The 15,931-nt window shown below is 37.7% G+C and overlaps 1 protein-coding gene across 1 annotated transcript in view; it reads left to right on the top strand.

Moving 5' to 3' along the window:
- Nucleotides 1-15,088: 15,088 nt before the first annotated feature.
- LOC110459110 overlaps nucleotides 15,089-15,931 on the top strand; it is a 51,916-nt gene continuing 51,073 nt past the window's right edge. The window contains exon 1 of the mRNA XM_021511207.1: nucleotides 15,089-15,180. The gene's annotated coding sequence lies outside the window, so the exon portion shown is untranslated. The remainder of the gene's footprint in view (nucleotides 15,181-15,931) is intronic.

The following is a 15,931-nucleotide window of genomic DNA, read 5'->3' on the forward strand; positions in this document are numbered from 1 at the left end:
TATTAACAGCTCCATAAACTGTACATGTAAAACAATCTTCATACCTCAACAACTGTGTATATGCAAAAGCTATGCTCATATTTTTTCTCAACTATGTGTTGTGTCAGGTATAACTGATCCTACAAGAAAACTAAAAGTGTTGTTGGAATGTTGAAGTCCAGGTTTAGGTAAAGTTTGGTTTGGTTTGGATTAATTTTGGCGTGTTCGTGTTTGTCTCCTTTTGATAGCGCAGAACTGATGCCGACTTTATAGTGCTACCTCATTAAAACATACTGCCGGAAACACTTAGCAGGACACTCCACCCTGTAACATTATACTGATAACGGGCGAACCAGTCGTCCACTCCCAAATTGCTGAGCGTTAAGCAGGAGAAGAAACTACCCATTTTACAGGCTCTGGTATGTCTCAGCCAGGGGACAAAACCCAAAGCTTTCCTCACAGGGGCGAGCGCTCAACGAAAGGCCAAAGGTGAGGCATTGTCAAGTGAGACATTAGGAAGAAGAAAGTTGTTTAGAAAGAAGAGAAGAGATAAGATCCCAAATGTTGCAATTAGGAAGAAGAAAGTTGTTTAAAAAGAAGAGAAGAGATAAGATCCCCAATTTAGTCGCCTCTTACGATCATGCAATGGGGGCAGCAGGTACAATTCTTGCGCCCTGCCTGCAGGGACTCTCTGACCTTGAATAGGGGCGAAGGTCATTCATTGGAACAAACTTGGTAGCCCTCATTCCAGCATGCTTCTGTTTAAATATCATCACATTGGTTCTTTTCGTTATTCAGTTTTAACACTTTGGCCAAAAGTGAGGTATTGCTAAGCAAGTCACTGGGAAGCAAAAAGGTTTCTAAGAAGTAGAGAGAATATAGAAAGATCCCAAATGTTACAATTAGTGTAGTAGATCAATTGCCGTTTCTTCAATGTTCCCTTAGCAAAAGAGACAGACGAAAGCAACCGATTCCTAAGAGGACCCCACATTAGTCGTTTTTTAGGATATGTGGTTGGGTACAGAACACCTGCACGGGGAGGCATAGCTTCGCTGTAACCATATCAGACATAAGATCACAGCAGGCTACCGTATTTTTTTTTATTTAATACTTTAAATGAACTGCATGGTATCATATCATCAACTTAAAATGGATCTTAGACGTGGTTACTATAGATTAATAATGATAGGTAACAACTAATGATACGACAAGAGAAACATAAAAAAATGATTTCAACTTGAGTGAGTGCCTTACTTATGTAATAAATATCACGAAAGATTTAGTCCGAGTGACATACATCCAATCGCGGAATTAACGGCTTCAATCTGAGACGTCAAATGAGCACATGATAATATTCAAGTTGTTTCCCGGAGCCTTGAACCTAGTTTGTATCATAAAAGCACATATAAAGAAAATGGATATAATCACAACATACTCAAGCGTCACCAATAAGTGGGTTTTAAAGTTTGTTTGGCCGACAAGATATTTTTTTATTATTCACTATGTATTCTTTATTTACATTTATGTGAACAGTAACAGCCTTGTAACATAGAAATGTACCTTTCCTCCTATGTCGGTAACAACACCACTAATGTTGATGCCGTGATAATATCTGTGACGTATACTGTTCTATTGTTAAGCATTGTTTATCTGCCCTAGGCTTAAGCTCATTGACCATTATATCACAATATAAAAGTAAATCCCTAAAAAAGTACTTTAGGTATCTAAAACATTGTAAAATTGTCATGATTAAGCATCAGCTTTAGAGGCGAAACAAGTCGGCCAATACAACTTTAAAACCCAATTATTTGTGACGCTTGAGTATGTTGTGCTTATATCCATTTTCTTTATATGTGCCTATTCTGTAATCGCCCGGCATACCTTTTGGTATCCGTACTCAAAGTGAAACGCCCCACTGATTAACCCACAAACCTACACATGACGTTGGCTCTACTATATATACGTATAATTACCTTACTTTAATTGAAGATCTTTTTACTGTGGCCCCTGCATCCTTGGATCCGTCAGAAGAGCCAACATATCCTACTTTAGGACGATTACCTCGAACCAACTTATTATGATAAAGCCTACTACTTGAACTTGATACCTAGTGTTTTCACGGAAATCAACATGTACGAAACCTCCATGATCCTAACCAAATGAAGAAGAAAAAAGATCAAGTTACATATCTAAAAGGGAACAATCCAAAGACTACCATTTCTCCCAGCTTCATAAAGTTAAAAAAAATAATATTGTTGAAATCATTGCAAAGGAACAGCAATTTGAATAATGGAACCTTGTCAAGCGTATTTAGAATATGGAACTATCTATCCATGCTCTAGTTGCCCGGGCAACACCTTTTTTCTGTGTCCAAAACAGTCTGGACCCAAGGTTTTTGAAGATTCTCGTTTATTTATATGGAAGTTCCTTTTAATATCAACCATCCCCTGAACTATGATTGTCTATGGCTTCCCCTTGCCAGCGGTTTGAATATCTATATTAGGTATATAGGTGTTATTTCAAATGTAGTCTATTTCATGAGACATACCTGTATTTTTACCTGGTGGTTTTAAGTACACATGGTCGACAGGTGTGATTTATTATCCCAATTAAAGAATTAAAATTTCATACATTTCAAAGACAATTAAGCACACTCCTTAGCATAAATTCATCAGGTGACTAATAACTAATGTTAGCATAAAAGCTATAAAACGTGTCGTAACTTTTGGAGATCGACTGGTCCCTTTGTCAAGCAATAACGGAGTGAACGATATGTATTATTTACCTGTACAACGATCTGACGAAATTGTATACTTTTCATGTCACTCGACCCGGGACATTTCGCCTATCGATAGGGACCGTATACACACTGAATCGGATAGGTGACATGTAGGGTGTAGAAAACTATTCTACGCCTCACTCGATCTATTTGTCAATGAAAACAATGTCCGATAAATTAAACAGTTTAGTATTACATCTTTAACAATATTCGCCTGGCTCCGCTAGGCAGAGAAATAGTGTATAATTGTCCCAATCTTAGAAGTTCTAGATTTTTGTTGGCAGAAATTAGTATACATACAGAACGGTCATTACAATTCATATATATCAGTACCAGATAGGTGCAAAAATCTGGGGTTTTTTCTGAGTTTATAATTTTGGGAAACACCTAATATTAATTTCCTGGCCCCTCGTCCGTCTGGAGTTCGGAGGGTCCTGGGTTCAAACCCCGGTCTGGCCGTTGCATTTCTCTTACTCCTGTTACAAAATTGGCGAGCTTGCGAACCCTTGTTTCAAGCACTGGATGAATACTAATATTTGTGTCATCGGGGGCGAAGACTTAGAAAACGGACCGAGGAATGTAGTAGAACTGGACTGAACGTTAAACATTTTTGATGAAAAAATCGATACCGTACCAAAGAGGCTTATGTGGTATCCACAGACACATTGTATGATACATGAACATTGATTCACTGGGCCTAAACTTGTGTAAACATTGACGAAATTTAGGATAAATGTCATGGGTGTATTGACAGACGAGGTTAGTACACTGTACATGTGTATGAAACTGTCAGTCAAATTTTTTAAAGCCTAGTTATGTACAATACCATATTTCAAAGCAATTGTCAAATGATCTGAAAAAAATCCCTGATGGTTATTCAACAGATGTGAACAAATCTCAATTTCATGCATACAGTGCACGATCACATTAACACATTAACTGTTTTGTTTAATTTCCATCAAACAAATTTCCTGAAGACCATGTGTCGTCACTGAAGTAAATCCCGATATTCCTCTAGGTGTTCGTTACAAATGTCCGAAATACACATAAGTATGTTGTAGGCCTAGGCTACTGATATGGGTCACAGCACACATAAACATACAGTCCTGACATCAGATTTGACACATCCGACACCGACATCAAAGTTTTGCTAAGTTCTGCGGTGTTGACAGCAAAATCTGTTATTCCACAATACATACCTCAAATGTATCAATAAATGGATTATTTATTGATCCAAAACCACCCTTATTATCACCGACAGCTGCTACATTCCGTCAGTGGAGTCCTCTTTCAAAATGTCCCGCCTGAGCGCCGCCATTTTGGTTGGTTATGGGAGTCACTTATCAACAAACCGTGCTGATCCGGACTAAAAACGGAATAGTATATTCTTATTTAGAAGAATTCCGGACCGATGCAATTTGTTGATTAGCAACTTTTCAAAAATGTCCGCCGCAAATTTGATGCGCAGACGTCAGATCGTCTGAGCGAGAAAATATATGGAATAAGCATGTTCATGATAAAGACTCTTTAAAAATGGACGCCGCGAAGGATTTGACGAGCAGCACATACACGCTTACACAACACACAGGAGACATTGCTTCGCGTTTACGCAATTTACCTCGTGCTCCATTGGATTTATTATATCAGAAACAAAACAAAATAAAAGGCTAATCCTTAACTAACAGCTAGGATCGCACAACGTTACAGGATATGCGGTGTGTGAACGATGTGTACACGAATTGAGGAATAGCTTAACAATATATACGGTTTCGTGTTTAAACATATAAACTTGAATTTTTAGTATGTTTCTATATTCAAGCTACATCTATAAGCTTATCTTTATGTCTATAGTTTCTTTTAGAAATGGTTTTCGGCGTTTTTTAAACGACCTTAATCGACACCTGGAAAAAAATCAACACAGTCTCGGCAACACAGGTAAACAAAGCCACTTTGTACCTGAACCGTAGTTTTCCCCCGCCCGGGGCACCTTCGTAACTCACTAAGGTGTGAAACCAGTGGAAGGGGATCCGGAGCTATAGACCAAAAAGAATGCTTTGTTTGTTTGTTTGTTTGATTTTGTTTAACGTCCTATTAACAGCTAAGGTCATTTAAGGACGGCCTCCCCTGGGTGCAAGATGCATGAGTGTAGTGTATGTGTGTGTATATTGGGAGGCTGCGATATGTTCGTGTTTGTCTCCTTGTGATAGCGCAAAAATGATGCCGACTTTATAGTGCTACCTCACTGAAACATTCTGCCGAAGACACCCAGCAGGACGCCCCACCCGGGCACATTATACTGACAACGGGCGAACCAGTCGTCCCACTCCTAATTTGCTGAGCGTTAAGCAGGAGTATAAACTACCATTTTTAAAGACTTTGGTATGTCTCGGCCAGGGGACAGAACCCAAAGCCTTCCTCACAGGGGCGAACGCTCAACAAATGGCCAAAAGTGAGGCATTGTCAAGGGAGACATAATGCAAATAACAAATATGAAACGTCCAGTTGTGTTTTCATAACGGTCATACGGTATCACATATCAGCTCTATGTGCCAGGCAAAGTCCAGGTAAAACTCCGGTCAATCATCAAATTGTTATTTACCTGTTCTGTTACCGAGGAGGCAAACTCATTCTTGACAGTCTAACGGTCACTGAATACTCTGTTACAAGCATTGTAAAATGTACATAATCTCAAATATAGTGATGAGATTATACAGTAATATTTACACGTTGTGCGCACGGTACTTCTGGTGCGTTGTCCGGTCACACAACTGTATGTTTGTGTACTTGCCTCCTGGTGATATCGCAAATCTGGACTTAGCGAAATACGTCATGGCGTTATTCACAGATGCGTTATGTATCATTTGCAACTGAGCCACACAATTAAATATATGAACAAAATTGTGTTAATAGAACAGATGATATAGCCATATTTATTCATGCCACCTTTGATTTTAAAGCTTTAAAACCTGAAAAGTAATTGCATTATTATATGTAGTAAAACACTATGAGAAATTCATGTTGTTTGATATCTTATCTGCAAATAAGCTGATGTCCACTGTGTAAACACGGCCATATACACTGATTTTGACAGTATATCACCTGTTCTATTTTTAGTCTTTTTACAAAACATAAATATACCCTGACTCCGGCATACATTCACGAGCACGCATGCATTACATAAATTGAGGTACGACCTTAAATGGCCTTTGTTTGTTTGTTTGTTTGATTTTGTTTAACGTCCTATTAACAGCTAAGGGCATTTAAGGACGGCCTCCCCTGTGTGCAAGATGCATGCGTCTAGTGAATGTGTGTGTATTTTGGGAGGCTGCAATATGTTCGTGTTTGTCTCCTTGTGATAGCGCGGAACTGATGCCGACTTTATAGTGCTACCTCACTGAGACATACTGCCGAAGTCACCCAGCAGGACGCCTCACCCGGTCACATTATACTGACAACGGGTGAACCAGTCGTCCCACTCCTAATTTGCTGAGCGTTAAGCAGGAGTAGAAACTACCATTTTTAAAGACTTTGGTATGTCTCGGCCAGGGGACAGAACCCAAAGCCTTCCTCACATGGGCGAACGCTCAACAAATGGCCAAAAGTGAGGCACTGTCAAGGGAGACATTAGGAAAAAGAAAGTTATTTAGAAAGGAGAGAAGAGATAAGGTCCAAATTAAATGGCCTTACCTGTTAATATAACATTAAACAAAAAATAGGACGTTAAACTCGGCAATTCAAAACCTTATCGCCTATGGGCTGTTAAACAACACACAGAGCAATTGGATGGCTTACTTCAAATATGTATGATAAGCGCGATAACTCACTCTTCGCGACAGATGACGCGCTTCTTTTTGGTATACACTGGATATATATATATATATATTATGTTTAACGGCCAATTGACAATGTGAGTCAAACAACACTGTAAAGACAGACACTCAAACAATTAACACACAAAGTAAAGAGTAATAAGTGTAAAAGAGTAGACATTTACACCAATATGGAACGAATGGGTTGTAAAATAGAAATCTTATTGTAAAGATCGATTAAATGCACATAATCATATATCAATCGCACAGACACTCCACCAAATACACTTTTCATAGACGATACATTGTAGAATCTGTCACGGATTTTTTTAAAATAAGCGTTGGGGATCGCGAAAATAACACACCTGCTGTTACCCACTGCATGTATCGTAAGAGCCGACATATATGGGATCCCCCTGCAGAATAGGGGATTTGCTTTTGTCAAAAGTCCTGTACTTGGTGATACACAAGCGACCAAAACAAATCTGCTGCACCGATTGCAATATTTGGGATCTTTGTATGTTTTTCAATTCCTAACTACCTTTTATTTCATAGCGCCTTGTTTGGCAATATCTCAATTTCGGCTTTCATGTTGAGCGTTCGCCCATGTGAGGGAAGGCAATGGGTTCTGTCCCTAGAACGGGACATACCAAAGTACTTAAAAATGGTAGTTGTTAATGTAATTTTGATTATTTTAAATTGAGGTTTATACAGGACAAACAAATATATTCAAATAACGCGCCCAACTGGCGCGGTCGCAGTCACGTGACCATACTGACATGTAGAAATTAGGCCTAGGGTGCCCTCAAATAATTGTCGATAGTGGTCATTGTTTACACCAGCGCTGGTCAGTTTAGCGGTTTTAATTTTGTTGCACTTTCATGCTCTACCTTGACTGTTAAATGGTATTAATATTGTAGCGTTATCGACGTGTTAATTATCTATTCTCGCTGTTGAGAGATGGGACACGAACGCCGACTAGGCCTACTCCATACAAACCCGAATTAATAGAAAATTGGACGCTTTCCCGACTAAAAGAAGCTTGTGAGGAACGAGGAATTCATGCCCCAGGTAACGCTCGACGATTTGTTCTCGTTCGTTTGCTACATGCCAACGATAGGATTGCCCCCGTTGCGGGCCCCACGCGTGAAGGTGCGCGATCCCAGGATGCACTGCGAAGCGGAAGTGACAATCAAGATGGCGGCGCCAATGCTACGAGTCTTTTGCAGGCATTTAGTTCACTTTCGGCAGAGATTGCTAGCATGCAGAAGAACATTTCATCTCTAAATGACAAAGTCAATGCGCTAACCAATGACTTTGTAAGCAATAGCTCTACTACGCCTGGTGACATAACTGGAAACCAAACTGGATTACAAACACGTACAGATATGACCGGGGGTCAGAGTCCTGGGGGTTATTTCACCCTTTCGTCAGCGTACGAGGAGTTTCATAGAATTTAATGCCTAAAAACTGAAACATGAACAGCCCCCCCCCCCCCAAAACAAAACCCCACAAAAAAACCCCAACAACCCTGATGTAAATAGGTAAGCTGCGAGCCGGCTACCCCAACCTGAATCAGGGAGGTAGATTTACCCTTTGCTCAAGACCAGCAGGCGAGTGTTGTCTCACTCATCAAAAGCCAAGAAAATATCTCAAACAAGTCACATACACACACAAAAAACATAAATAAGAAATGGTTGAACAAATACAAATTATTCGTAGATGTAAATTACATCTCGTGGTCGCTTAGTCAGAAAATAAACGCAAAGCAAAAATACATAACCATATCTAAAACATACATCAATAATAGTCCTACAGAACAACAGAAAAAGTATAATACATGACAAAAACAAAAATTATGAAACCTTTTAAGCATTTGACAATATATGTATATAAAATGGAGGCAAAGAGGGCCGTTGGGGGTTGCGACAAAATTTAAACCGCCAAACTGACCAACGCATGTGTAAACAATGACCATTTTATACGCAACAAAACAAAAGTAATTATAGCTAGTGGGATCGCTCGCTAGGCTACATGCCTTTTTCTGTCTTACACAGCAGGGTCGCCTGCCTCGTGTCGAGATCGCTCGATGAGTTAGCTTTAATATGTATTTTTTATGTTAAGTACTTTGTTTTAGGTCATATTATGTTGAGTAGTTTAAATTACTTTATGAGTAGCCCCCAAGAATGCCAAAAATAATAAATCTTAAATTTTGTATAACTGAACAAATAACTAGTTTCGAACCCTAAATACATTTTCTTTAACTATAATTACTTTTGTTTTGTTGTGTATTAATTACCTGCTTAACGTTCAGTATTAAGGGTAATGATAACAACTGGTTCAACCGTTGTCAGTATAATGTGACCGGGCGAAATGCTGTGCTTTGGTGCCTTTGACATGGTATTTCAGTGAGATAGCACTATAAAGTCGGCATCAGATCCACGCTATCACCAGGAGGTAAATACATACCAACATACCATGTCTCCGGCACACATACACACATGCACGCAAACATAACACACATGGAGACACTTCCTTAAATGCCCTTTGCTATTAATAGGACATTAATAAAGATAAAACCAAACCAAATTAAAATCAGCGTATTCAATCATTATGTGATTTACTGCAAGAGGTTGGTTGCAAACGTGACAATAAGGATGGTCTGCTTCGTAATTATGAGTGATGTATGTTTTGCCTATGCACAGTCGCAAGAGGATAACTTCCTCTATGCGGTCCGCTATACTTTCTACACGTAAACTTTGCGTTTTATATTTATTCATGCCATTTTTGTTTCTAATTTGTTTGAACAAAATAGGCCATGGAAGGTTTAAAGTCAGAATGAAGCAGTTTTATATGTTTTGGTTGTAGGTTAATAGCTGCATAATCAGCAATATCTATCTTCTCATTACAACTTATTCCAACATGACCAGGTATCCAAATTAAGATCAGGTGGCGAAGTATTGCAATCCTGTTACGAAGGGCAATATTATTTTGAATAATAATGTTGACAAAGTTCCGATTTTTAATACTTAAATTATGAAAACGAGTCGGAGAAGATTTTTTTATCCTTTTCAATTGCATCAAAAGCCCTAACAATGGTAGTTGTTATTCCCTGCTTAACGTTCAGCATTTAGGGGAATGGCAACAACTGGATAACCCGTTGTCAGTATAATGTGACCAGGCGGAATACTGTTATTGGTACCTTAGGCATGGCAGTTTAGTGAGCTAGCCCTATTCAGTCGGCATCCTATCCGCGCTATCATAAGGAGGCAAGCACATAAATATACATTGTCTCCTGCATACACACACGCAAGCAGGCATCCACTTCACACATGGGGGCACGTCTGTTAATAGGACGTTAAACAAAATTAAACCAAACCAAACCAAACACTCATCAAAAGCGAGATCAACAGCAGTTGCTTCAGCTGTAAAAAAAAGATGCATTATTTGGAAAACGGCAGAAACAAGTTATGTTGCCGACAGCACAAGCTGCTGTAACTTCCCCTTGGACCTTAGAGCCGTCGGTATATAAAATCGTATAGCAATAGAAGCAATAGAAGGTTAAATCAGAACGGAGAATTAATAGGGAGAGCAATATGTAGTGTGTAAGAAAACCTTAGACAAGTCGTATACACTAGATTTAACACTTAGATATTCTCTTGTCGTGTTTTCACTCTGTATACACAAGTCCAAAATACGTAATAATAATAATAATAATAATAATAACTCGCGGTTCTGGTATACCGGTTTATCACAACCTAGTTCGTAGGTCGTTTCAAAGCGGTTCACAAATTATTATACGTGGTTATATACATAAGAAATATAGAGTAGAGAGAGAAACATTCCTTTATAGCGTTTGCCTGGCTGTTAATAAATCAAAACAAGCGTGTCTATACATGTAGGTGAACCTAACTCTAATTCTACATTGGCAAGTACCTGGCTTACTAGCTTAGTAAATTCTAAATAAATATTTGTGAAATCACATGTTTTCTTTTATGGAGATATTTGTGCATCAGTTTAAAGAAACCTTATACAGTCATAGTGAATGTAACACCGTACAGTTTAAAAGCTACGTATTTCAATATTTGTCCTATACTATGCTTTGCCAAAATAAATACTATAAGTAGTATGAAACTAACCAGACTTTTACATACGGGCCCATTAGTGATGTGCGTGAAAGGTCTCGACAGGTCAGCCAAGTAGAACGGTTTTGCTCTGTGAACATCTGGATAAAGATGCGTTGTAATTCAGAACGGTCACTGAATCGTAATGTATTACTTAAAAGTTAATCTAATTCTGATTTAATGTCTGAGGCTTTTAATAGTTTGTTAAAAACATTTTTTAGACTTTACTTCCCGTTATCATTTACATCGGTTTCAATCGTCATGATTACCACGGCGAAAAGCCATTTTAAGTGTGTCTTCTAAATTTAGACACGGTGAATGGAATGATAAACGAGTCAGGTTATCGGTTATTTTTGTGCATAATATAGTAACTCAACACAAGTATGTCGCACCAGGGGACAAAAATAGTCGCCATCTCGTTTGTTAAAGAATTACGACCCAATGCAAACATGTAGTAATATCCATTCTTGCGTAAATATACTTAATTACTACGAAGAGACTAGTCTTTGTCTTTTAATTTGGTTTTCCTTTTAACAATTACGGACATGACTCCGTGAGAGTAATGTATGCATGTCAGTATTTTTGTGCATTTATGTTTAGTATACCTCCTTGCGATGCACCAACCACGATTGATATGCTGCCACGATAGCAATATTTGCAATTTGTATATATTTTTTCTCTGACTTGTTTCCTAGTGCCTTATATGGCAAATACCACACGTGTGGCATTAGCGTTGAAATCCGCTCAGGTGGGGTAGGCAATGGGTTCTGTCCCCAGAGATACCAACTTCCTTAAAAATGGCAGTTGTTTGCCCTGCTTAACACTTGGTTTTCAGGGTTGTTGCATGAACTGTTTTACCTGGTAGCAGTGTCATATGTCCTTTGGAATACTGTTTTGGGTGCGGTTTTCATGGTATTTTAGCGAATACCACTGTACAGTCGGTATCTGATCCGCGCTACCGCAAGGAGGCTAAGATAATGATTTACCTTGCCTCCAGCACACATAGACACAAGCACGCATACTAATAAGGTGAATATATAAGTAGATAAGTCATCATATAAGTGACATAACCAATAATAGCAAAGTCAAAAGACCATTAGCAAAATATAACGTTATCACTACATGTTGGTAGGAGTTATTTCGTATGTACTCTATAATGATGCATTCCCTCATTTTACAATCGTGTCTAACTGTCACTGGTCTTGTCACACTGTCGGGCACGCTTACTGACCCGACTGCTGCTACGAATGATCGACAGTGCTGCTTTATATACATCTTAAAACCTTCGCTGAACGTGTTTGCTTGTACCAAAACCGTTAACCGATACATGAATGAAAAACGCAGTAAACGCTGTGTCGACGTATTTATTTGAAACTGTAAAGTAAACATCATTATTACAAACATGATAATTTACTACCAAATGACGACGTTTTGTCCGGACAATAAATGGAAAACACAAGTAACACGCCTGAAGGAACGTTATTTATCAACATTTACGCTGCAAACATTAACCTAAATAATCCCACCACTAACTGACAACAGTGACATGTGTACTTAATCGCTAAAATCGAAAGTAATGGACTTTTTACGTCACATATTAGCATTTTAGGTAAAGTCGTTTACCACCAACGGCAAAACAAATGCTATAAATAAACAAACATATCTCTGTTAAGGCTACACGATGTTTTTCAAACAACCGGAATAATGTTAATGCGTACATGTAGCTGAGAACAGCCTTTTTATATTAGTTATCTTAACGAATTACTAATCAAAATTATCAAAACAAGATCTAGCTTTTCGAACTAACGCTATATCAATATATTTACATTCTGTTTCTTCATGTGCTCTTGAATTATCAAGTTATAAGAATGGTGATTATTGAAATTGTTACGGAATTATCCGAGTTATATATGATTTACAAACTTAAGCTCGTCAACCTGAAATAAACGTGTACGAGAACGATACTTTATAGTTGAGTTAGTGGCGTGTAACCACCTGGTCACCTCGCACCACACAGATATACAGCTGCTGGTTGGACGGTAGGTATGAAGAAAATAATCAAAATTCCGTGAATAATAAAATGATATCATTGTCACCGTATATCGTAGTTTACTGGATACAACTGAACAAAAAATGCATTTATCGAAAAAAGACGAGTAATGAGATTATCAAATAACAAAGGAACGTTAACAAATTTAGAATACAGAAACGAGCCGAAACAGATCAAACCACAGTCGCGTCCTTATTGAATCAGAATTGTAGATTGATGTCTGAAACATTATTGTTCTTGCACTTTTGCTGTAAATGTCTCGTTTTATGCTGTTTTGTTGTCCATGAGGGAGAAGATGTGAATACCAAGTGTCGGGATAATTGTTGTTTTTATTTTGAAATAATGATTAATAAGTAAGGGGTTTGGTTTGGTGTTATATTGTTTAACGTCTTATTAACATCTAAGGTAAGTTAAGGACGTACATCCATGTGTGTTGTGTTAGCGTGCATGTGTGTGTGTGTGCCGGATAGGGTAATTGAACTGTGTCTACAAAAATTCGCAAACGTCCGTTTTCCTGGCTCGGATCCAGTTATCCACATTATAATTCATAATCTAAAACCACCAAAAGAAACGATGATTTTCAGCGGTTTTTTTTCTTCAAAATCTGGACCACACTGCCATGGATTGATAATGCTAGGAGTGATATGGAATTACATTGACCTTTCGGGGTCACGCTATTGTTCGTAAAGTCATGAATAATTAATCTAAGGACGTGTTTGGGTCACTCGTGGTCACTGACGTCATAAACAAAGGCCATCTGGGCTTGGTTTGGTTTTTTTCTTCAACGTCTTATTATTGACTGCCGAGGTCACTCGAGGACGTGCTGTCCTATGTGTTGTGTACGCATGCATGTCGGAGACAGGGTATGTTGGTGTAATTGCCTCCTTGTGGAGGTGCGTATAGCATGCCGACTTTATAGTGATATCTGACTAAAATACCATCCCGAAGGCACCGTGCTAGCACCGCATTCCGCCCGGTCACATTTTACTGACAATGAGTGATCAAGTTAAGTTGTTGCCATTATCCTAAATGCTTATGTATTATTAAAATTATAATTATAGAAATAATTTGTTTCCAGGCCGGGAGATAGCCAACTCTATCAAAATGGTAGCTGCTGATTAACCCATTGTAGGCCTAATGTGACCGGATATAATCTTATTTTCGGGGCTTCCGAGATGGGTATTTTTTGAGTAAGGACTATAAATTCCGCATCATATCCGCGCTATCATAAGATCGCAAATACACAATCATACCAACTGTAGCAGTCATACCTACATACATTACATATGGAACCACGTCCTTAAATTATTTTATCTGTTAAACATTAGTCAATTGGTGTTAACATAAAGACACGATTTATTATACAATGTTTTGGATTAATTCATTACCTTTTATATACATGTATTCTTGACTTATTCATTTACGAATTTGATAAGCTCAGCTAATTGATATTGAATTTTAGATTCAAATATCGGTTCTGTTTTTACAGAATAACGTTTCATATATGTATATTGCGATAAATTGTTTAAAAAAATCAAAATCAAACCCATTTGTTTATGGAATTTAAGTTTTTCTTCTTTTTTTTTATTAAATATCGTTCGTGATTTGGTGAATACATGTTTGTAGCTACATGTACGATTTGTATTGTATGCAATTTCATGTACGCATATGGAAGATGGTATTGAGAAAGTGGTACTAGATCAGACGTTTGACGTCTTGCTGACATCAACACCATTTAGTGATCGTAAAACGGACACCAAGTAACGCATTTTGTACACGTCATATTGTCAGGTGACAGGTCAAAGGCGATCTGGACAATACTGGTCAAAGAACTGTTAGCTTATCGCTTTGGTAACTGGCATTTGCAAAAGAAAAGCTGTATACATTGTAATAGCGTTATTGTCGGTCTGTTTTATAAAATTTTGAATGCAATAACAAACAGTAGTTTCGAATAAACTCTATATTTACAATGTAAGTACTATAAAAGTCTCAATCGATTATCTCTGTTACATTGTTAAGCTTATCAGACTTTCGGTTACTCACCGGTAAGTACAACTAGAACTTGATTGTTTTTTGTTAGCTTAACATAACTTTGCTAACTTTCATTTTGAGATCTTTTAAACTGCATGCATTTTATAAAAAAAAACTTATGCTCTGATTTTAAATTTGTAATAAATGATCCTTTAACTTGCATTATGATGTATATTTTCTTTTCTAAATATTTTGTAGGAAATTAGTAAGTTTAATTTGTCTGTAAGCTAACCATGTCATAGACAACTTGGATCTTGGTATCATAACATGATGCACTGCATATGCTTAATAGTAACTACAGTTAGTGTGTAGACATGTAAACAGTGAATAGTTTGGTGTATCCGAAACAGGTTGGAATTATACTATACCGGAGCTGGAGCCGAATTTTGCAAAGGAGGTTTCCATGAGGTAATTTTCTTTTCATAAACAACCACAAATGATATATTTGACTTGTTTGAAAGCTTGAAATTTGTTCTGGTATAAAACAATAATATGTTTAGAACCATTATCAAATTATACAAGGAAATACTTCAGCGTCGTATATCTAATGACTATATATATCTCCACAAATTTGCTGTCCTCCTCATGCTCAATATGTATGTATATAATATACGCGTGCGTATCCGTGTGTGAATGTAAAAAAGAGCCAAACTGCTTTAACATGAGATATGAGACATGTTTTATTACTAATAGTTTAAACTGATTGATCATGAACAGTAAAGTGTGGAAGTATAGACTCGTTATGTTGAAGTGAAGGTCGAATTGTAATCGTATATTGAGTATAATTCATAAAAGCAGCATATGCTGATTGTAATATTTTGGTATATTAACCAAAGTAGGAAGAACTATGTAAGTGTTGTCATCCTAGTTCCTATGAATAAATAAATGTACAGGGAAGATAGGATATTTTACTCTTACATGAAATATTTCATAATTTCATTTAGAAAAAACTGCGCAAGTAAGTAGAGAGACGCAGCACAGACTTAAACCATTCCTTTAGCATCAGATCAGAATTTGTGATCGTTGTGACATTGGCAGCGTAAACCGAATGACGCGCGTGATATACACTCGCTTACCGCTTATGTTAATTAAAAACGTCACGAATTTGTTTTCAATTAATTACTACTGTTTTAAGACGGAGGCTCATAGTTCCTTGTCA

This window comes from Mizuhopecten yessoensis, unplaced genomic scaffold, assembly GCF_002113885.1.
Source record: "Mizuhopecten yessoensis strain PY_sf001 unplaced genomic scaffold, ASM211388v2 scaffold9969, whole genome shotgun sequence".
Lineage (NCBI taxonomy): Eukaryota > Metazoa > Mollusca > Bivalvia > Pectinida > Pectinidae > Mizuhopecten > Mizuhopecten yessoensis.